At 41.2% G+C, this 23,537-nt stretch overlaps 1 pseudogene; it reads right to left on the bottom strand.

Moving 5' to 3' along the window:
• Positions 1-20,246, bottom strand: part of LOC125124714 (GTP:AMP phosphotransferase AK3, mitochondrial-like) — a 44,529-nt pseudogene extending 24,283 nt beyond the window's left edge.
• Between the last annotated feature and the right edge of the window lie 3,291 nt (positions 20,247-23,537).

Here is a 23,537-nt window from a genome sequence, read left to right as displayed (position 1 = left end):
TTAAGTTTAATTAAGTCCCATTTGTTTATTTTTATATTTATTGTCATTACTCTAGGTGGTGGATCTGAGAAGAGTTGCCATGGTTTACGTTGGAGAGTGTTTGGCCTGTGTTTTCCTCTAAGAGTTTTATAGTATCTGGTCTTATATTTAGGTCTTTGATCCATTTTGAGTTTATTTTGTGTATGGTGTTATGAAGTGTTCTAAATTCATTCTTTGATATGTGGCTGTCCAGTTTTCCCAGCACCACTTATTGAACAGGCTGTCTTTTCTCCATTGTATATTCTTTCCTCCTTTGTCATAGATTAGTTGACTGTAGGTGCTTGGGTTTAATTCTGGGCTTTCTATCCTATTCCACTGATCTATATTTCTGTCTCAGGGCAAGTACCATATGGTTTTGATGACTATAGCTTTGTAGTATAGTCTGAAGTCAGGGAGTCTGAGTCCTCCAGCTCCATCTTTCTTTCTCAGGGTGCCTTTGGCTATTCTGGGTCTTTTGTGCTTCCAAACTTTAAAATATTTTGTTTGAGTTCTGTGAAAAATGTCCTTTATAGCAATACAAGCCTACCTCAGGAAACACACACTAATGAATATTCCTGAGAGCTTTGCCTCCAGTGTCCCTCACCCATGACGAGCCACAGTTACCCCCTGTTTTCCCAAGAGATCCTCCAAGAACTGCAGTCAGATCTGACCCAAATTCCTGTGGAGTCTTTGTTTTGCCTTGGGACCCAGTGTACCTGAAATCCTGTGTGAGCCTTTCAAGAATGGGGTCTCTGTTTCCCCCAGTCCTGTGGAGCTCCTACACAGAGGCCCCACTGGCCTTCAATGCCAGATCCCCAGTTGTGGGGACCCAACATGGGCCTTAGAATTCTCACTCCTGTAGGTGAGTCTCTGATACAGTTACTTTCCAGTCTGTGGGCTTCCCACCTGGGAGGTATGGGGTTACTTATATTGCATAATCACCCCTCCTACCATCTTGATGTGGTCTCCTCTGTCTTCTGGAGTAGGTTATCTTTTTGAAAGTTTTCAATCCATTTGATCGAAGGTTGTTCAGCATTTGGTTATAATTTTGTTTTTATGAGAGAAGGTGAGCTCCAGTCCTATTCTGCCATCTTAATCCCATCTCCTCAGCTCTTTCTTTTAAAATGTGGGGTTTGCTGGGACACTGGCGTTACAGTGCTTCACCACCAAACGCTTGGCCTGGCACTCTTGGGTGAGCTGGCCAAACTCTTCCCTAGTCAGACAGCCACAAGAATGCAGTCCTCAGTGCCCTTGCTGATTCTCATCCTGTCTCCTGAGCACTTATCTTACCTCATCTGACCTTCTTGGCATCTCAGCTTTTGCCTTGCCTGCAGTCTTTGGCCACACACTTGCTCTTCAGTCCCAGTGCCTGGTGACCAGCCCTCACTGTCTCCCCTGTGCTCTAGTTTGCACTCACACCTCGAATTCCCTCTGTTCCCTGCTGCTCTTGGCAGTGGGTCCCCCAAGTCCTTCCAGACCCTGAGCCCTTACCCCAGGCTAGTGCACATGTGTCTCTGGGCCTACTCTTGCCTCAAGAAAAAGTACTAACAAACTTGTTTTAAAACAGACAGCTTTTAATTGGTTCCAAACAGCTTTTACCCATTCTATGGCATGTTGATTCTGTAATTCTCTAGGTTCAATGTTTTTAGTTATTGATCAGTTGGTAAACATACCTTGAGACTAGACTCAATATTCCGTGCTAGGTTTGGCGTGGAGAAGTAACCTGGCTACCTTCACCTGAAGAGAGCACGAGGGTGATCTGGCTGTGAGGTCTGTCTTCCCATACTTAGAGGAGTTGACTATGCTTATCTCCAGTTGGAAGAGACCACTTTCCCTCCCAGTCCGTCCACATGGGCATCTCCATGCTTAGAGGAGTTGACTGTGCTTATCTTCGGGTTCAGACCACTTTCCCTCCTAGTCCTTCCACATGGGCATCTCCTGAAACTGTCAGAAGAGAGACATCATTCCCAGATGGACCATTCCTTCACAAAGTGCATGCCCATTGTCAAGTGCAGAAACAAGAAGTAGAATTTGTTGTCCAGGGTACTTATGTCAGTTGAAGTAGCTAGGGAGAAACTCAATATATACTAGCTCTGGAATAACATGCCAGACAATGCTAACATAGGATGCCTCTGAGATGGGGACCGGGCAGCTGGGCAGTCAGGGAAAGAAAGGACAGTTTTTACTGTATATGCTTTTATAACTTTTGAATTTTAAACCATTTGAATATTACAGCTACTAAAAACAAAACAAACAAACAAACAACAAAAAAAACAAGTAAAATCTTTTAAAATGTTAAGTCCTCCAAAAGGAAGTGGGGGAGTTTTAGAATGAGAGGAGCCTGCAGCCCTTGCTACAACCTGGAATCTTGAGTGAACTGATGAGAAAGGTACATGAGTGTAGGTACAGAAAGGAAATCATGGAAGAAGGAAGCTTTACAGGATTAAGTGTGGTTGTTATTTTTTCCTGAAAAATATATTGATACTTCTCGTGGATGTGCATGTGCTGGCCTCCTTTGGCCCATGGCTGGGAAGGAGACAGGCAGCCAGGTTGTCAGGCTAGAGGGAAGCAGTAAATCTGAGTGGATTATCCAGCAGAGATTGCCAGCTGCGTTAATTCTGCCGATATGCAAGTGCGGATTTCCAGTTATGACTTTGAAAACTCACAAAGTCTTTAATTTTATGAGGCTCATTTGAGTTTTAGGCGGCAAGGCATTGGGTTTTGATGATGCCTTGCCACGGGATCTTCCTTAATGAATGTCTCTTCTCTTCAGAACAGAATAAATTTGTGTTCCCTGGCGTAAACAATAAATAATATACGCAGAAAGTGCTTTGCAATATTGGTTAAGGCTGTGTCTACAATCTGCTGTTTACGTCCCCATCACTTTTTCTTGGTGACAGATGAGCTTAATACAGTAAAGAGGCTGCAACAGAACCTTTTGCAGCCCACAGAGGGGCAGTCACAATTCACCAGGCACCAAGCTGAGTTATCAAATTTGCAAATCAACCACACCAGGCCACCAGCACTAAAACTCTTCAAAGCGATCCACAAGTATTAAAAATCAGAATTTACTTATTAAGCATACTGAATGAGGTATTGTTATAGCTTATTCACACAATCTTTAAATCATGGGGTCTTGGTGAGTTTTTTGTTTTTTGGTTTTTTTGTTTTTTTAGAAAAGCAAAACATGCACAAGATTTATTCTTTGAGTCAGAGTTGATAGACATTTAAAAGTTCATACCCAAATAGTCTTATCGCAACTCTAAACCATGGGTTGAGGATCCGGCGTTGCCGTGAGCTGTGGTGTAGGTCGCAGACGCGGCTCGGATCCTGCGTTGCTGTGGCTCTAGTGTAGGCCGGTGGCTGCAGCTCCGATTAGACCCCTAGCCTGGGAACCTCCATATGCCTTGGGAACGGCCCTAGAAAAGGCAAAAAGACAAAAAAAAAAAGAAAAGAAAAAATAAATAAACAAAAGTTCATACCCAAATAGTCTTATCGCAACTCTAAACCATGGGAATTTGGAACAAGGCAAACCCCTGAGGTGGGCAGAACTCTCTGCTAAACTAGAATCAAATGAGCCACCCCCTCTGAGATCACAAAGCAGGACCAGAGTCCTTAATTTTGTTTCCATCCTTATAGTCAGGTTGAAAATGTTCGGCTGCCAACTCCTCTTCTTAGTTTCACAGATTAAGCAACAAATGTGGGTTACTTCATGAAATCTTCACAAGTACCAGTTGGGCTATAATTACTCTCTTTTATGGATGAAGAAGCTGGGACACAGAAATGCCAAGTCATTTGCCTAAAATCACATATCGAGTCAGTGGTCAAACCTCTGTAGCGTGACTCCAAAACCTGCATTCTAAGCACCAGATTGAAGAAAAATACTTTTAGTCAGTGGGGTCATTTTACATATACTAAGTCTAATGGAAAAGTATTAACCTTAACTATACTTGAATATTAGAAGAAAACTGGTAAACTTGGGTGTCCATGGGAGTTCCCGTCATGGCACAGTGGTTAACGAATGCGACTAGGAACCATGAGGTTGTGGGTTCAATCCCTGGCCTTGCTCAGTGGGTTAAGCATCCAGCCTTGCTGTGGCTCTGGTGTAGGCTGGTGGCTATAGCTCCGATTCGACCCCTAGCCTGGGAACCTCCATGTGCCATGAGAGCTGCCCAAAAAATGGCAAAAAGACAAAAAAATAAAAAATAAAAAATAAACTTGGGTGTCCATGTACAGTTGCGCAGGTGAGGACTGTACAACTGTAGGGGGCCATCTATGTTACAGCCCCTGTAAAGGGCACCTCTTAGCATTGTGCAGTGCACAGCATATACAGGCATGTGCCATGACCCCGACGACCTGAAGGATTGATGAACTTTGGGTAACTTTCTTTCCCAGGAGCAATACTGGTTCCTAAATGATCCCTGTAAAGTGAGGAAAGTTGATTATAGAAAAAGAAAAGCAGGGGAGGGGAAGAATTATGTAAACCATTAAGAGACTGGCAAATTTATTTTTTAACTACATGCTTCAAATCTGACAGACTGAATGAGCTCACTTTGCTGTGAGAAACTTGGTTATTCAAATTATCATTATCCTCCCACATCTCTTCCCACTATCTTGTGAATTTTGTTTTTTGCATCATTACTTACAACATGTCAAGAGTTACAGTATTTACAATATGCTAGGGATCATAATTCCCACAGTTGCTTAATCTCACATCTAAATGGACCACCAGACCTTATTTCATGGCCTTGCCCTTATTCATATTGATTAATTTCTTAATTGGCCCCCAAATTATCACTGGGTACCCATAATTTTGTGGTTTTGTTGAAGTATTCCTGTGGAATGGATTCTAAGAAGTTGGAATTCTTGGGTAACAGGACAAGCATATAAAATTTTCATTGGCATTGTCAAATTGGTCTCTCAAAAGGCTGGATCATGTTACACAATCACCAGCAGTCTCTGAGAAGATTTTTTTTTTTTTTTTTCTGCACTCTCTAGGGCCGCACCTGTGGTATATGGAAGTTCCCAGGCTAGGGGTTGAATGGAAGCTGCAACTGCCAGCCTGTGCGACAGCCACAGCAACGAGGGATCCGAGCCACATCTGCAGCCTACACCACAGCTCATGGCCACACTGGTCCTTAACCCACTGAGTGAGGCCAGGGGTCAAACCTGCATCCTCATGGTTCCTAGTCGGGTTCGTTAACCACTGAGCTATGAAGGGAAATCCTCTGGAAGATCTTTATACTTGTGTCCTCACTAACCCTGAATATTAACACTTAAAAATTCTTTTGATTATTTGAAGGATTGAGAAGAGTATCCTACCTGAGAACCTAAGTTAGAGATGATGACTATTAATAGTTTCTTGTGTATTTCCCACAACATTTTGCTGATATACAACTATAAAATGTACACAGTGTCCTTTTTAACATAAAAGGGCACATACTATACAAACTGTTCTCTATCTTGCTTTTTTTCTCCTTTAATGATCTTATAGAAAATTTCACATCAGCACAAATCTAGCTGATTGATTTTTTTTTTTGTCTTTTTGCTATTTCTTGGGCTGCTCCCGCGGCATATGGAGATTCCCAGGCTAGGGGTCAGATCGGAGCTGTAGCCTCCAGCCTACGCCAGAGCCACAGCAACGTGAGATCTGAGCCGCGTCTGCAAACTACACCACAGTCCACGGCAACACCGGATCATTAACCCACTGAGCAAGGGCAGGGACCGAACCCACAATCTCATGGTTCCTAGTCGGATTTGTCAACCACTGCGCCACGACAGGAACTCCTGATTTTTTTTCATGTGTGTCTTCTTAGGGCCACACTCATGGCATATGTTAGTTTCCAGACTATGGATCTAATATGGAGCTGTACCTGCCAGCCTACATCACAGTCAGAGCAGCACCAGATCCGAGCCACATCTGTGACCTACACCATAGCTAGATCCTCAACCCAATAAGTAAGGCCAGGGATTGAACCTGCATCCTCATGGATCCTAGTTAGGTTCATTATAGCTGAGCCACAATGGGAACTCCAAATATAGCTGATTTTTAGGAGCTGTTGCAATATGTAGGTATCCCAATACATAGATTACCATTATGTAGATTTTCCAGTATTAATTTAATGTTCTATTAATGATCTCTTAGATTGTTCCAGACTTTGACTTAAAAAAAAAAGCTACAGTTAATACCTTTTATCTACATCTTTGAGCACATGTATGAATATGTCTGTTGACTAGATTCCAAGAAGTGAAATTTCTGTGTGGAAAAGTCTCTGCATTTAATATTTTGATCAATATTGCTGAAATGGCGTCTAAAGGGAGTGCACCATTTGCAACCCCACCAGCAGTGCCTGTTGAGCAGTGAAATTGCCTGTTACAACCACAGACTTTGCAGAACAGTGTTAGCCTTTTGGAACATTGCCAGTGTAGGAAGTGAAAAATTATATCTGTTTAATTTAAATGTCTCCTTAACTCATGAGTGACAGTTGAAAAACTTTTCAGTATGTCTGACAGGCATTTATCTGTCTTTTGGTGTGTCTTTTTCTATGACCTCCCTTTTTTTGTCCTTTGCCCATTTTTCTATTGGTTTATGCTAACTGCTATTGCTTTTTCATAAGTTTTTGATCAACTTATTTATATATTGAGTGAACTAGCCTTAGCCCTATTTTGTTAGTATTAGTTCCCATTTATAATTTGTCTTTTGTCTTTCCTTGAAGTATTCTTAACCATGAAGAATTTTTTTTTTACTTTTATGTCAACAAATTTATAAACAATTTATGTTTTTAGGTTTTGAGTCTTCCTTAGAAAGACCTCATTTATTCCAATATTGAATTTAATTATTTAAATAGGTATTAAATATTCCAATTTTCAATTTGTCATATTTCTTCCAGTGTTTTCATGGTTTCACTTTTTAAAATTGTTTTTACATGTAGGTTTCACTTTTTAATATTTAAATATTTGACTTATCTGCTCCTTATTTTGGAGTAAGGTAAACATTCATCTTCCTTTTTCTCTCATTCTTGGCCTATTGAATATTGAATCATCCTTCTTCCCACCACTTAAGAACTGCTGTTCTCAAGAAAATTATTGCGTTTCCAGTGGAAAGGTTCCTGAAGAGACATCTAGCTTTGTGGTTCAGTCATTTTGGTTGGCAGATAGGCGCTCTCTGGACACTTCAGGATCTCATGAGGGGCTCACCAAAAATCCATTTCCCTGTCCCAGGGGGTGCATGTTCTAAAGGTCTCAGGTGGGGTTCACATTACTGTATTTCTTTCTCTGTTTATTTATTTTAAAAAATTATTATCATTGATTTACAGTGTTCTGTCAAGTTCTACTGTACAGCAAAGTGACCCAGTTACCCAGTTATACATATATATATACATATATATACATATATATGTATATATATTCTTTCCTCATATTGTGTTCTATCATGTTCTATCACAGGTGATTGGATATAGTTCCCTGTGCTGTACACAGAACCTGATTGCTTATCCATTCAAAATTTAATAGTTTGCATCTACTAACCCCCAATTCCCCATCCATCTCACTTTCCCCCCCTGCCCTTGGCAACCACGAATCTGTTCTTCATGTCTGTGCATCTGTTTCTTTTCTGTAGATAGGTTCATCTGTGCCATACTGTTTGTTTTAAAATTTTTCACCTGATATTAAACTCTTCATGAACAGGTCAGTAAACAGCTATATACGCTTTATCCACAGTCACCGTTCCCACATTTATATCTCTTCCTTTCTATATATATTTATATACCCACGCACAGTTTATTATTTGAACACGTTGAGAATAGGTTTCAAATGAAATTCTTCTTCACCTTTATATGTTTACACATTTTTTTAAGAATAAAGACACTCACCGGCATAGCTACAATATAATGATCATACTCTAGAGATTTAACATTGTTACAGTAGTATTATGTAAGAGTCCACAAACTTTCCCAATTGTTCTAATATTGTCCTTTATAGTTATTTTTTATTAAAGTATAGTTGATTTATAGTGTTGTGCCAGTTTCTGCTGTACACCATAGTGATCCAGTCATACGTATTAAATGTATTCTTTTTCTCATGTTATCTTCTGTCAGTTTCTATACCAAGAGATTAGATATAGTTCCCTGTTGTACAGTAGGACCTCATTGCTTATCCATTCTAAATGTAATAGTTTACATCTACCAACCCCAAACTATGGTTATTTTTTAAACACAAGATCCATTCAAGAATTCTCAATATATTTGGTTTTCATGTGCCTTCATTCTTCTCTAACTTAGGACAGTGTCTGTTTCTTCTCTTTCTTTTTCTTTAGTGACCTCTTCATTTTTGTTTTGCAGAGTGTCTCAGAATTCTTCATGATTAGATTCAGTTTGAGCATTTTTGGCAGAAATGCTACATGGACGATATGCATCTGTCTCATCATTCATTATGTTAGGTTTAATCACTGGGTTAGTATGGTATCTACCAGATTTCTGAGCATCTTTAATTTTTAGATGCTATCCATGCGATTCTGATGTAGAGTCAGGTTTGGGAATCACTAATTAGTCAAATATACTACTCAGAGATGGGAATCTCTTTTAGGGGTCCTTGGAGATTGGGTATTTACAAGAGTTTTATTAGATCCAGTAAAGGGGGGACTTACAGTCTTCAAGAGCAGGCAGGTCCTTTACCTAGTTTAGTTCATTTAAAAAATATATATTTTTTTTAATACCTAAAAGAACAGAATTAAAAGGGTCTCTAAGCAGATACTTGAACATTCAGGTTCACAGGAGTGTATCCACATTTGCCAGAAGGTGGAAACCATCTGTATGTCCCTGGACAAAGGAATGGATAAACAAGATATGATGTGTACATAGGATGGAATATTATTCAGCCTTTAAAAAGAAGGAAATGCTGACACATGCTACAACATTATTGAACCTTGAAAACGTCATGCTATTTAATGTTCCCAGGTGAAAAAAGCCAGGCACAAAAAGGTATATACCATAAGATTCCACTCATATAAGGTACCTAGAAAAGTCAAATTCAGAGAGACAAAAAGTAGAATGGTGGTTGCCAGGGGCTGAAAGGAAGGGGAATGGGGAGTTAGTGTTTAGTGAGTATTGAGTTTCGGTTTGTAAAGATGAAAGATTTCTGAAGTTAGGTAGTGGTGATGGCAGTACAACAATGTGAATATACTTAATGCCACTGAATTGTGCACTTGAAAATGGGTAAAATGGCAAGTTTTATGTTATGTATATTTTACCACATTAAAAAAACCTTTAAAAAATTTTGTTTATACTGGAGTTCCCTTCGTGGCGCTGCGGAAACAAATCCGACTAGGCACCATGAGGTTGCGGGTTCAATTCCTAGCTTCACTTGGTGGGTTAAGGATCTGGTGTTGCCGTGAGCTGTAGTGTAGGTTACAGATGCAGCTCGGATCCCGCGTTGCTGTGACTCTGGCGTAGGCTGGCGGCTACAGCTCCGATTAGACCTCTAGCGTGGGAACCTCCGTATGCCGCAGGTGCAGCCCTGAAAAGACAAAAAGACAAAAAAAAAATTTTTTTTTGTTTATGTAAGATAAAATGTTCCCCTCTGTAACTTTCTCTCCTTGGTTTTGGCTTTTGGAATGACACTAAAGGCACCTTTCTCTGTGCATATAATACCCTTTTAGCTGGTTTCCTGCCATACGTACACTGCCCTTCCCTGTCTTCCATCTTCCCAGCCGTGGTGGGAGCTGTGTGGAGTCAAGTTGATGTTTTTACTCCTTATTAATTGGGTATTTTTAACAGTCTAGGACAGGCTTTTTTTTTTTTTTTTTGAGAAAATTAAAGTTGAACATCCCTCCAATAGAAGAGTCCACCCATTTCAGACCTGGGGCAACATCTGTGGCTCTTGCTCAGAGCTCTCCTACTCCTCTTGTTTTTTTTTTTTTTTTTTTGTCTTTTTTTTGCTATTTCTTTGGGCCGCTCCCACGGCATATGGAGGTTCCCAGGCCGGGGGTCGAATCGGAGCTGTAGCCACCGGCCTACGCCAGAGCCACAGCAACGCAGGATCCGAGCCGCGTCTGCAACCCACACCACAGCTCACGGCAACGCCGGATCATTAACCCACTGAGCAAGGGTAGGGACCGAACCCGCAACCTCATGGTTCCTAGTCGGATTCGTTAACCACTGCGCCACGACGGGAACTCCTGTTTTTTTGTTTGTTTGTTTTTAAGGGCCGCACCCACAGCTATGGAGGTTCCCAGGCTAGGGGTCTAATCAGAGCTGTGGCTGCCGGCCTACACCAGAGCCATAGCAACACCAGATCCGAGCTGCATCTGCGACGTACACCACAGCTCACGGCAACGCCGGATCCTGAACCCACTGATCGAGGCCAGGGATCAAACCCACAAACTCATGGTTCCTAGTCAGATTCATTTCTGCTGCGCCACGATGGGAACTCCTCTCCTCCTCTTCTTCTTCTTCTTCTTCTTTTTTTTTTTTTAGGGCCACACACATGGCATGTGGAAGTTCCCAGGCTAGGGGTTGAATCAGAGATTCAGCTGCAATCCTACACCACAGTCATAGCCACAGCCACAGCAACATTGGGTCCAAGGTGAGTCTGCAATCTACACCATGGCTCACAGCACCACCAGATCCCCCACCCACTGACCCCGTCCCACAGGAATTAAACCTGTATCCTCTCTCCTCCTCTTCTTTTTGGAGCCTGCATTCCAGTCCTGTGCCTCCAGAGCCTCTCACAGCTGCAGCAGTTGCTTGAAAGCAGATTGTGTGTGATGTTTTATATTACGCAAGCTGCAGAGAACACTGGGGTCTTTTTATTTTATCTTCTGGAGATTTGGGGACAATGGATAACTTGATCAACTGGAAATAGCTTGATGTTTCTTGATAGACTCACATAACAATCCATAGGTAAATAAAAAAAACTGTTCATCTTTGCCATAGCAACAAATCCATCTCCTCCAGTGAGGTGGGCCCTGGCAAGGTTATTAGCTTGCTCTCACAGCTCAGCATGTACTTGGCCTCCAAGTTGCAGGACTCTGTGTGAGCTACCCATGCAACTCCCAAATTCAGGCACAATGAGCTCCTCAGTGTCAGTTGGATTCCAGGCCGGTCAGATGGTCCCAGGACCCAGTCCTATCCTAAGGAAGTCACTGAGTAGGCAGTTCTCCCCCCTGCTCCTCAAGGGGGGATGTAGGAGAAGGCTGCAACAGTCTTGATGCATCAGCGCTCCTTGGAGATTTGTGTCTTTCCATGGAGCAGACAAGGACAGAAATAATCAAAAGCAGGAAAGAGAGGCATCCAGAGCAAGTAGAAGAGAAGGAGAAAGATTTTTTTTCTTTCTTTCCTTTTTCTTTTTTTTTAGGGACTTGCATCTAGGGCCTCCATGGGACCCAGTCTCTCTGCTTCTCTAGAACATGACCCCCTCTCTGCCCAGTACCCTGCAGAATGAGTTGAGGCCAGGAAAATAAGCCTCACCATCTGCAGCCTGACCCCAGACTCCCAGTCCCTTCTCTGGGGCCTTGAGCTCATGTTCTCCAGCCTCCCCCAGCAGTAATGCAGCCCCTTGGGTCTTGAATAAAAAGATGGCTGCTGTTGCTGAGGAGAAAGAGCAACCAGAAAGGTCCAAGGATGCAGGAAAGAAGAAGGGGTAGGCCTACCGTGTTCTTTGGGCCCAGCCTGATCCTGCCAAGGCCTGGGGTGACAGTCCAGTTCCAGTTGGAGGTCAGACTGTCAAGAAGAGCCTGGGGCGGGAGGTTACAGAGAAGAGGGCAAGATCCTGAAAAGAAGGCCTCCTCTTCCACTGTACCCCACCATCTTCTCCCACCATCATCCTCAGCTGAGACTATGCCTGACTGAGTCAGAAAGTTAAGATTCTTAGCAGAGCTCCTGCTGTGGCACAACAGGATTGGCAGCATCGTGGGAGCCTTGGGATGTGGGTTCGATCCCAGGCCTGGCACAGTGGCTTAAGGATCCGGCGTTGCCGCAGCTGTGGCTTAGTTTGAGGCTGTGGCTCGGATCTGATCTGAGGCCTGGGAGCTCTATATGCCATGGAGTGGCCAAAAAAAAAAAAAAAAAAGGATTCTTTGCAAGGCAGGGTGGGGGTGGGGAGAAACACTGAGCCGAGAAGGAATTGAGATAACCACCACCCTGGGCCCTGGAAACATTCTCCTTCAGTCCATCTACAGTGACAGAAGCTTTCCTTCTTCATTCTCTGCTCATGGATTGACTTCTGCCCCAGCAGATAGTATTTTCCTTCTTGTGACAAGCCTCCTACGTATCACTCACTCCCTTCCAGGCAACCAACCCACTCATTTGGGGGAGGCTATTTTTGTGCCTCGTTTGCTTGTTGGAAACTACTGTGCTTCAGGGTATGCAGTGCAGATGGAAAGAAAAACAAGAAAAAACATCTAGTTCTCCACGTTGGTGAGGCCATTGGAGACTTAAAGAAGCAGTGCATGCAGCTAACTAGCATTTGGAAGTGAGTGGGGAGGTGGAGGAGGAAGGGTAGAGGGCCAAAGGTCATGGCCAAGATATGTTTCTTCTATTCAGTACATAGTCTAGGCCTGGCCGTCTTTCTATATACCCATTCTGTCCTCCAGGAACAGGCATCCTACATCATGGAGAGAACTCAAGAAAGGACAGTTTATAGGCAATAACCAGGTAGAGGAACAAAGTTAAATGATCCTATCAGGAACCAAACAGTCAAAGGCAGATCATAGAATGTTCTATAAGACAGTTGGCCTTGTTTTTTTTCTACACATCATTGGGATTAAAAAGTAAGAAAGAGACGGAAATGGAGAAAAAGTTGGAAAAGAACGATCTACTCTATCGTAAATGATACTTAGGGAACCTAATATCCGAATGTAACGTCTGTATCTTATTTGGATCCTGTTTGTAACACACCGCGGGGAGAAAATGTGAGGAAATCAGGGAAACACGAATTGGACTGCCATTGAATAGCAAGGAATTATCATTATTTCTGTTGTTTATATTATTGGTATTGCAGTACCAATATAAGAAATACATATTGGGGGAGTTCCCACCGTGGCGCAGTGATTAACGAATCCGACTAGGAACCATGAGGTTGCGGGTTCGGTCCCTGCCCTTGCTCAGTGGGTTAATGATCCGGCGTTGCCGTGAGCTGTGGTGTGGGTTGCAGACGCGGCTCGGATCCTGCGTTGCTGTGGCTGTGGCGTAGGCCAGGGGCTACAGCTCTGATTAGACCCCTAGCTTGATAACCTCCATATGCCACAGAAGCAGCCCAAAGAAATAGCAAAAAGACAAATAAATAAATAAATAAATAAATAAATATTGGTATTGCAGTACCAATATAAGAAATATATATTGGTATTTCCGTACCAATATAAGAAATATATTATTGGTATTGCAGTACCAATATAAGAAAATATCCATAGTTTTAAAAGCTATTTGCTCCCAAGTTTGTAAGGATGAAATGGTAAGGTGGATGATACCTGCTTTAAAATACTTTAGGAAAAAAAGGGTAGATAAGATAAGAGTATGGTTTAGAATTCTTACAGTATGCTTTTATTAATGATTATATGTGTGTGAATATAGAATTGCACTAGTAAAGTAAAATTGCTGTTAGAAACACACACACACACACGCAATGGAAAACAGTAGCTAGCACTCAGTCAAGCAGGAAAAGTGTTTTTCTGAGTCAGGGGAAATAGATCTGTTTTTTTCTCTGTGCTTCAAAATAATCGAAACCATTCACTTCTTCAGGACAGAATGGAAAGAAATATGGATGACTTCTTAAAAATATGATTTCTTTGGAAATCTACTGATTTCTAAGAAACTTAAGGAATGTTAACCTCAGGTTTGTCCCTTGGAACCCAAATGGGGCTGGACTGTCTGGTGCCAGGCTGGACTGTCTGGTGCCAAGCTTTCTCTAGGACAGAAGTCTTCAAAGTATCACCCTGGATTTACCCAGACCAACAGAATCTGAAGCTTTTGGAGATGAAGCGGAAATCTTGTTTGAAAAGCCCCACAGGTGATTCTCTGCACCCTGATGATAAGAACCAGTGTTCAAAGGACACTGAGTTAAGTGTTAAGAAGGTCCATCAATTCTGGGAATCTGTGAGAGGATGTTTACTACAATGCAGAAGCGATGCCCTAAATGATTCATGGCTCTTATTTGCTAGGTGGTGGGGTTTATCTAGTCATAGGAGCCCACATCCCCTCTCATGAATGTAACTCATCGCTATAGCTGTTGTCCAGAAGTGTGGGTTAACAGTTCAAAGTCCAGACCTGACCAGGAGGTTAACGTTCTCAAGGGATTTTGAATCTGGCTGCCAGCTTCTGTTCATTGAATATCTCAGTCTTCATGCACAACTCAGCCCCTGATTTGATGTATCTCATCCTTGAAGTGGTATATGCTTCAGAATATTCGGGAGAGTCCTTCAACCTCTCTCATTTCTTGGCAGGTCCCCCCTCAGGCATTTTCATATTTATTCAGCTAGAAACGGAGATAGATACATGTGCTTACACTGCAAACATGTTCTCTGCCTTCTCTGTGAGAAGTGAGAAATCTTTCTACAAGAAAAATATCTTATTGTTCAAAGAAATGAGAAACTCTCCTTGGAAAATTTAGTTGTACTTCTGAAATGATTGTCTGAATGCTAACTCTCAGGTGAAAGCAGGAAAATGGGAAGTCACTGGAACAGGCTGAGGCCCTGTTGCTGGAGGGCCCAAAGAACTCAATCTCCACCTTGGAGAAAAATCACCTGGAACCAATCTTAGTTGGAAAGTCAGTGCTGACTATGCCAGTCCAATCTCACCAAGGTCATGATTGCTTACCATCTTAGAGATGAGGTCTAAATTTCTCAAAGTAGAAGCTGATTTCCTAGTAAACGAAAAGACAGAGTGAAAAATGAGAGTTGATCTTAAAATCTGAAAGTGCAAGCTTCAAATCTCGGCTTAACACCGTTTGCGCTAAGTCAGATTTTTAATTCTGAGCCTCCACTTTCTCATTTATGACTTGAGAATAATACCTAGCTTGCAAAGGTTATGTGAACACACTCTCTCTCTCACACACACACACACGTGCACGCATGTGCGCACACACGCGTGTGCACGCGCACACACACACACACCCCCATTCTGTTCTGCTACCACCAGGCTCTTGAATGCATAAATGAATTCATGCATTGGTACATAGTGGAGTGATGGTGATCTAACATGGAAGTACTGATGAACTTTACCAGCGTGCTAATATTTTCCTCCATGGATACCAGCAGCTGATCACATCGTAGAGCTCTACAGCTGAACATGGCAAATGTGAGGAGTACAGTATTGTTCATGATGTCTAGTTACTACTCACTTTTTTGGCTCAGTTCAATCTACCTGTTTGTCCAGAAAGTGTTTATTGCATGTTTTTCCATAGTCTTTGGGCACGTTGCTCTTGCTGCTCTTAACTCAGCAGCCTCATACTCCCTTATACCCCTTCCATCAAGGTGCATTCCCATTTTGATTTTTTTAAGTGAAAATTAGATCTTTTCATAGTGTTTCCTTAACAGGAATTTAACTTTGGTGTACTAATATTTTTATTGGGATTGTTATTATTTATATTTTTGTCGATACCCTGGTTACAAGTTTATATAGATTTAAAGATACATGCTCCTAATATTACCTCTTAGTTTTGGTATGAATGCTAATTTTCGTATTAATTTTGTAGAATGGCAGGTTTATCAGGAAGACAAATATTGTGATAAATCAGAAATTGCATTATGCAAACATACACAGATAAATATATACACACCTGTTTTGATCCCTGGTAGCAGTGATGAACTGTTGTCACTCATTTTTTTTTTTAAAGTATAGTTCATTTACAATGTTCCATTAGTTTTAGATGTATAGAACAGTGATTCGTATATATATGTGTGTGTGTGTGTGTGTTTGTATATGTCTACACACATACATACACACATATATGTATGTATATATATATTCTTTTCAGATTCTTTTTGCTTATGTTATTAAAAATACCGAGTATATTTCCCTGTGCTATATGGTAGGTCCTTGTTGTTTGTTTGTTTTATGTAATGTGTATATGTTAGTCCCAGACTCTTAATTTATTCCTCCCTTCTTCCTCCTTTGGCAAACATAAGTTTGTTTTCTGTGTCTGTGAGTGTATTTCTCTTTTGTAAATAAGCTCATTTGTATGATTTTTTGGATTCCACATACACATGATATCATATGATATTTGTCTTTCTCTGTCTGACCTACTTCACTTAGTATGATAATCTCTAGGTCCATCCATGTTGCTGCAAATGGCATTATTTTATTCTTTTTTATGGCTGAGTAGTATTCCATTGTGTATATGTACCACATGGTTTTTATCCATTCATCTTTCGATGGACATTTAGGTTGCTCCCATGTCTTAGTTATTGTAAATAGTGCTGCTATGAACATAGAGGTGCATGTATCTTTTTTGAGTTGGAGTTTTCTCCAGATATATGCCCAGCAATGGGATTGAAGGATTGTGTGATAGCTGTATTTTTAGTTTTTTAAGGAACCTCCATACTCTTCTCCATAGTGGCTGCACCAATTTACATTACCACCAACAGTGTAGGAAGGTTCCCTTTTCTCCACACTATCTTCACCATTTATTATTTGTAGACTTTTTAGTGATGGCCATTCTGACCAGTGTGAGGTGATATCTCATTATAGTTTTGATTTGTGTTTCTCTAATGATTATTGATGCAAAACATCTTTTCATGTGCTTGTTGGCCATTTGTATGTCTTCCTTGGGGATATATCTCTTTAGGTCTCTGCCCATTTTTTGATTGAGTAGGTTTTTTTTTTCTTGTTTTTTTTTTAGGGCCACACCAGAGGCATATGGAAGTTCCCAGGCTAGGGGTCGAATCAGAGCTACATCTGCCAGGCTATGCCACAGCCACAGCATTGTGGGATCCAAGCCACATCTGTGATCTACACTACAGCTCACTGCAACACTGGATCCTTAGCCCACTGAGCAAGGCCAGGGATCAAACATGCACCCTCATGGATCCTAGTCAGGTTCGTTAACCACTGAGCCACAGAGGGAACTCTGGGTAGTATGTTTTTTTATATTGAGCTTTATGAGCTGTTTGTTATTGACACAGTGGCTTTTAAAAAACAAAGTGACCATTCTTAAAGGATTAAGATTGACTGTCCATGGAACAATACACAAAATATACAATAGTGGGATTTTTAGAGAAAAATATTAACTTCTCAGTGGAGAGACCCCCCACCACCACCACCAACCCACTTCACACAAGGTCCTAATTTCTATTTTGTGGCAAATAATGCAGTGCAATTTGGAGAACTTTTAGAGTTTTAGAATTTAGGAGAAAAATCCTCCTTCAGTTATTGATTTTTTTTCATTACTTGGGAAACTATACCAAGTGAAGAAATTGAAAAACAGTCTCTTAGCTAGCAAAGCTTTGGAATTGAGTGTTTAAAGACAATGAGTGAGTAAAAAAAATAATAAATCAACTGCTGAGCTCCTGGCCTTTCCCTGAGGTACATGATACACGAGTGTGCTGTTACGGAAGAGAGCCAGCACTTCTGAATTGCATTTTAGTGTCTAGAAACTGAGGATGTGTCTGAACACAACTTGATTTAACATAGTGGCTGCCCAAATGATAGTCTATTTACCTTCACCCTGTGCAATCTTTCCTTGTGGCTCTACTTCAGGGATGCAAGAAAGTGTGCTTTGTCTCAGACCTCTAATACCTCTGACTCTTAAAGATCTTCTTATTTATCATTTTGACATTATTGCTTAGGGCAATATGCACTTAGTAGCAAGAACCTGACAGAAATACCTCTGTTGGTTGCTTAAAGCTTCTGAATCTAGCTTTCAAAAGAAAAGTCTCTTCATCTGGGGCTCCTCCAAGCTTGATGGGGAAAGTGGCCAGCTCTTCTGGAATGTGAGGGGTTTGGTGTCTGGCATATGGTTTTTGTTTCATGTACCTCATTGGGGCCAGGGTTCATTTTATTTGATTAACAGAATGAGCCAAAAGTTCTAGATAATATTTCCCTGGATCTTTGTTCACTAGTTGCTGCTTTGTTTGTGTCAAGACAAGGTTCCTATAAAATCTACAGAGTCTTAGTATCTAGTATTCTTTTCACCTTCACATAAATTTTCATGGGCTTCTCCCTGCTCTCTTTGCATTATCATTATTATCAATATTATCATTTGTATGAGTTAGTTCTTTCTTGGTTTCAAGTAACATAAAACCAAACTCAAGCTGGCTTATAAAAAAAAGTACATTTATTGGGATAGGAAGCTGAAAGGCCCAGGGCAGGGCTGGCTTCAGACAAGGTTGGATTTAGCACTTAGACCATGTCATCAGGACTCAAGTTCCCTCTGTCTCTTTGCTTTGCTGCCTAGTGTTCTGACTTCATTCTGAGTCTCCACTCAGCTCCAGCTCGAGGCTGCCCCTTCATAGTGACAAGACTGCTGGGGCAGCTCTAGCCTTATATTTTCTCAGGTGAAAGTTCAGCTCGAAAGAGAAGGTCTTTTCCGGTAGCCACATAGCAAATCTTGTGATTTATTCTGATTGGACCAGTACAAGTCACATGCACATTTCTGAGCCAGTCATTGTGGACAGAAGAATATGCATTACATTCAGCAGCTTCCTGGTGAGTCATGTATTCTGTCCTTAGAACCAGGGGAAGGGATCTCACTGGACAAGGGGCCACTCGGCAGTGGGCGTCAGGAGCTATTGTCGGAGGAGGGAAAATGAATTCTTGGGAGGCAAACAACTACTATTAGCGTTCTGTTACTATCATAATTATTTTAAAGCTACCATTATTTATACAGTTCCACTTAGTCCGTAGTACCTGGCACAGTAGCTGCATAATACATGTTGAAGGAATAAGCTTTGTTCTAGTCATAAACATCATTGCAGTCCCCTAAACCACCAGTCAGCCAGGACTGCTGAGAGTCAGATACATAAAATGAAGAAAACATTATTCCCTTGAAGCATAAATAATGTATCACACTTTAAAGCAGTTCTTGAAATCTTTGTTATTAGCTTGTTTTGATTACATAGGCACATTTGCACATGTTATAAAGCAAAGTACATCTTATGTTGCTTTGTAAATGGGTGGTTTTGAATCTCCCCAAGTAAGTGAATCTGACACACTTCGCTTTCAACCGAATTGGGATCCTTCCAAAACGCACTTTCAGATGTTGCAGATGCACCTCCATTCTGGTACCTCAACTGTCGGAGCAAATGCCTTCCCACCCCCTGGGCGGGGGAGGGAGGGGAACTGCCAAGTCAGTTTCAGCAGTGCAGAGGGGTGTGTTTTTTCTTTTGCCTCTTTCCACTCCTACTGTGTACTTTTTCTACCCTCTAGGAAGGGAAAGACAGGATCAAAACTTCTGGTAGAGAATAAGACACAGAAAATTATGTAACTATTTCTAGAGTCTCCCAAGGATAGTACTAAGAATGAAATATAACTAGTATCATCCTGTATTCATAGAGATAGGCTAATTCATAATTAGCATTGTATATGTGGAACAGAGTTAGTTCCTTAGTATAATGCATGTCTTAGAGTCGTAGGGAATAATTCTGTCAAATAACTATGTGAGAAAGCTGAATTAATTCTTAGTGCATTATCATCTTGTTTTATTTGACTACCCTATTGTCTGTTGAAGAAAAGAAGAAGAATTATTTCTCTGACCATGAATAGGAATGCAAATCAAGGTTTGCCACGTACACACATATACACTCATGCATACACACATGTGTATATGTACATATATAACATGTTTGTGCAATACATATTTTGTTTGATATGTATTTAAAGTCCAATACATATTATATCTTTTAACATATTTGTACATATGTGTGTGTGTGTGTGTGTGTGAGTGCATACACATACAAACTCAATTCTTTTTAACTTTAGGTAGATGGGGGCCGTGTAGCCTCCTGAATGTGAAGGAGAGAAAATCCTTCCTCGATACCCATTGCCTCCCTAAGGAGATGGGAAATTGGTGCTGAGGAGCTTCCCTCCAGCCCAGTATGAGCAGAAAAGGGTAGTATCATCATTGTTAGCCCTGGCCCTGCCCCTATCATTGGACTCTGTAGGTCTTCTCTGAGAAGGGCAGGTATCTTCCTCCTTGACAGCATCGTGTGAGCGCCCTGTGCTTGGTGGCTCTGGTAGGTTCTCTGCACCTAGGGAGGAGAACCAGATGAATCCCTTACCTCCTGCCTCCTTCTTGTCCATGATGGCAGCCTTTCCAGCAGAAAGAGGCTCCCTCCATTCTGTATGAGGCTAAGCTGCATCACTATCTTGCCCTTTGGCCAACGGAAAAGATTCCTTCTCTTTATCTATCTTCAATTTCAATGCCTGGAACGAGAGCTCTGGAGAAGTGTATATGGAACCATGAGTCTTCTGACAAAGTTACAGGAGGTGTCAGAACTATGGGGCCGAGACAGATGGTGCCTTCTGTGCAATTGGCTCTGGCTCCAAGCAGCAGAGAGCCCAGAGACCGTGTAAAAGAGTGTCCATAACCCAAGTGGGATATGAAGAAGGATCTTTCTCTTTTTTTTCTATGAAGCTCAGTGAATAACCCTCCTTCATCCCTCTGCACAGAACAGAGATGAGTTAGACAACACCTTGAGTTTGCATAATGCGTTTCATCTACGTACTGCAAACAATTCCTTGGAGAGAATTTCTGAAGAGTCAGAGATGGGAAGAAAATCAAAGCTTGATCGTTACAGCCCTATTCTGATTTTATAACACACCAAGCAGAAGTCGTCTGTCATGTCAGTTAATATTTGTGTGCATTTTTTCCTCGTCTCTCCACTGACTGCTTCCCAAGGGTAACTTAGTGAAATCCAGCCAAGGACTTCATCAATCAGGGCTATATTATGAAATTTTGACTCACCGAAGGCAATTTGGTGAGCAATTTTTCAAAGCTGATTTTTCATTAGAAGGAAAATGGGAAGTTAGGAATTAAGTGGGAACAAAACAAACTGGCAAGGATATGTATTACAACTGCTAAATCAAACAAACAATGAGTCATCTGGTTGTAGCACAGCCCTTCTCTGCAGAAACTGCCCTGCCTGGGGACTTTGCTGCCTTTTTTTATCTGTCAACTGCAAATAGGTTTTAAAACATTATTTTGATAAAAGCTGCCTTCACTTTATTCTTGTTCCCTAAGGTCTGACCTAAGGATTGAACTTAGAAGTGGATTTTATTAATAAAAACTGTTCAAACATTTCATGATTTAAATATTTATTTAATCCTTCATTTTAAATTAAAACTAAACTGTCCTATTTCACATAGCACTAGCCCAGTAAAAGGTAAAGTTTACCTTTTATTCTGGTGGTATTAGCGTGAAATATTTTCTTCATCACCAAATAAACTGAGAGGGAAATTTGAAATCAGGTCAAATAGAATTAACCGTCAGATTTTTTGTCTGCCTTCTTGCCTTTTCTAGGGCCGCACCCACGGCATGTGGAGGTTCCCAGGCTAGGGTCCAGTTGGAGCAATAGCTGCCGGCCTGTGCCAAAGCCACAGCAATGCTGGATCCTCAACCCACCGAGTGAAGCCAGGAATCGAACCCGCAACCTCATGGTTCCTAGTCAGATTGGTTAACCACTGAGCCACGATGGGAACTCCAACAGTCAGTTTTGATAACAGTCTTTTCTTCTGCATTCTATTCCTGCGGCCTTCAATTTTCCATAAGGGAAAAAAGGGAACAACAGAGAAAAAGAACAAAAAAGGAAAATAGTAAGAAAACAAAATACCGTGAAAATATGGAAAACGTTACACAACTAAACTGCTGCTGGTGACAAGTGTATCTGTATGGAAAATACTGCATTTATGCCTTCTTTAATTTGTTAAATATTTATAAAGTACCCAGTATGTAACTGCCATAGAAAAAACTCAAATGGCTCTAGGTCCTAAGTAGGAAACACAAAATGAGTGAGTGTGACTGAAGCAGCGGGGGTGACCAAGGAAACAGGAGAGTGCCTGTTCTGTCTAAAACATTCACGCTGAATTTAAAGATTACTTGGGATCTGCTGTGGAGCTTCCAGTTTTCCATCCCTGGTACATGGAGGAGAAAGTCAACTCTTATAGAAAAGCTTTCATTTATATTGAACCTTGCAGAACAAATAAAATTACAAAAGAGAAAGGGAGAAAAAGCAGGAAAGGACATTCTACCCTGAAATTTTTCACGAACAAATCCTAGGTGGCAGTGGAAGAAGAGCCTGTGAGAGTAGGATGAATGAGGTCTTGAATGCCAGTGTGAGGAGGTTAAATTTTATGTAGTATGTCCGTCCAGAATAGAATTCTAGATCCCCTGCAAACTGTTCTTTTCCCAGACTCAGAAATGTTGCTGCCATTCTGTCACTCTGTCCAAAACAGAAGAACCGTCATTTTTTACTTTCTTTTTCTCTCAGACACCAAAGACAGAGTCAGGTTTTGTGGAAATGAATCTCATAAATTGGTGGGGAGGGAGAGTCTCTTTAAGAAAGAGGCTGTAAAGCTAGGTGCAAAAATGAGAATTTACTTTGGATGGGCTGTGCAAGTGGCAAGAAACCCACCTCTGCAGAACGTATATCGAAGCCATCATTGGAATCTGCTGCCTTTACCTTTTAAAACATGCTCCTAATCCACCTGCTTCTCCTGACATTCACCGCTTGGTCTCCAGGCCAAGTCACTGTTAGCAATGGTCTAGATCCCTACAGTCCTGCCCCCCTAACTGGTCTCCCTACTGACACACTTGCCCTGCTACAGTCTATTCCAGATGCATCAGACAGAAGTATCCTTTTAAAATCTAAATCAGATAATATCCACTTTTTCTTCAAACTCCTTTAGCAGCTATCATACACAGAATAAAATTCAAAAGTCCTTCCTCTGGGTTCCAGGATCTGAGTATATAGCATCTGCTTACTCTTCAGGCAACATTTTCTGACCTTCTCCCCACTGATCACTCCACTCTAGCCACACTGGCTTCCTTGTTATTCTTTTAATCAGTCAAGCACTCCACTGCTTTAGGCCCTTGTATTTGTTTTCCTCTCTGCCTGGAACACCCCTTTCCATAAATATTTTCTTGTCTCTCCCCATCTCTTTATTCAACCTTAACTAAAATATCATTTTCTGATCACCCTGTCTAAATGTCCCACCCTTTAACCTCTATCTCTTGATTTACTTTATATCCTTTATCACTGCTTACTCTGTTATTATTTTTTCATTTCTTATCTGTTGTCCCCAGTGCATCTAAGCTTAATGAAGGCAGAGATTTTATCTATTGCATTCAATTCTGTTTCCCCAAAGCCTAGCAAAGTACTGCCACAGAGATTAGTGCAAATCCTTCTTTTGAGGTATATAGCATTCTCCAAAGCTTTGCTAATTTTTCAGACCCAATCTCTAGCATTTAGTTAAAAAAATTCCAGGCATACCAAGGAGCAGGATCAAGAGAAAAGAAGTAGACAATAGAAAGAGACCCACAGATGACTTAATTATTGAGATTATTAGGCACAAACTGTATATTAATTACATTAA

This window comes from Phacochoerus africanus, chromosome 4, assembly GCF_016906955.1.
Source record: "Phacochoerus africanus isolate WHEZ1 chromosome 4, ROS_Pafr_v1, whole genome shotgun sequence".
Lineage (NCBI taxonomy): Eukaryota > Metazoa > Chordata > Mammalia > Artiodactyla > Suidae > Phacochoerus > Phacochoerus africanus.
This window is presented reverse-complemented; position numbering and strand designations above follow the sequence as displayed.